Here is a 1,310-nt window from a genome sequence, read left to right as displayed (position 1 = left end):
TTTGAACCACTTTGAGATAATTAATCGTGTGTGCCACCTCTTAAGCAATACTTTATACAACACTGACTTCTGATGGCCTAATAATGTAACGGCATAAATGGTTTCCAGCAAAAAGAGAACATTGCTTTTGAAAATAACATTTACATTGACCATTGGAGTCAGAAACATGAACATAGTTATGGTAATGTTTATGGTTTAAGTTTAGGGGGATGTAGAGTTGGGTGTCATCAGCATAACAGTGAAAGCTAACACCGTATTTGCGTATGATGTCACCCAGTGGCAGCATGTAGATGCTGAAGAGTGCAGGGCCAAGAACCAAACCCTCCGGAACTCCGCAAGTTACCTTAACATACTCCGAGGTCACATTGTTATGGGAGACACACTGCATCCTGTCAGTAAGATAGGAGTTAAACCAAAAAAAGGCTAAGTCTGGAATACCAATACATGTTTGATACGTTCTAATAGAATGCTATGATCGACGGTATCGAAAGCAGCGCTAAGATCAAGTGGCAGCAAAATGGATGACGCATCAGCATCCATCGTTAGCAATAGATCATTAGTCATATTTGTGAGGGCTGATTTGCCCTGAAACCGGACTGAAAGGTTTCACAGAGATTGTTAGACGCTAAGTGTTCATTTAGCTGCTATGCAACAATTTTTTCGAGGATTTTCGAGATAAAGGGAAGGTGGGACACCGGCCGGTATTTTACCATGAGGTCGGGATCGAGGTTAGGTCTTGAGCAGAGGAGGATTTTGAATGCTAGGAGAACAGTACCAGAGGAAAGTGGTAAGTTAATAATATTTAGCACTGATGGTCCTAATATTGGTAGAGGTGGCACAGATTTTAGTGCCTGTGCCTCACAATACGATGGTCCTGGGTTCGATCCCCGGGCTCGGGGTCTTTATGTGTGGAGTTTGCATGTTCTCCCCTTGACTGCGTGGGTTCCCTCCGGATACTCCGGCTACCTCCCACCTCCAAAGGCATGCACCTGGGGATAGGTTGATTGGCAACACTAAGTTGGCCCTAGTGTGTGAATGATGTCTGTCTATCTGGGTTGGCCCTGCGATGAGGTGGCGACTTGTCCAGGGTGTACCCCGCCTTCTGCCCGAATGCAGCTAAGATAAGCCCCAGCACCCCCCGCGACCCCGAGAGGGACAAGCGGTAGAAAATGGATGGGTCCTAATATTACAAACAGCTCCTTGATAAGTTTCCCAGGAAGTGGGTCAAGTAAACATGTAGTTTGTTTTGTCCCATTTACAAGTCGCAGGAATTCTCTAATATTATTTATTCAAAAAGAGATTATTTTGGA

This window comes from Entelurus aequoreus, linkage group LG17, assembly GCF_033978785.1.
Source record: "Entelurus aequoreus isolate RoL-2023_Sb linkage group LG17, RoL_Eaeq_v1.1, whole genome shotgun sequence".
NCBI classification, from domain to species: Eukaryota; Metazoa; Chordata; class Actinopteri; order Syngnathiformes; family Syngnathidae; genus Entelurus; species Entelurus aequoreus.
Note: the sequence above shows the minus strand (reverse complement) of the source record.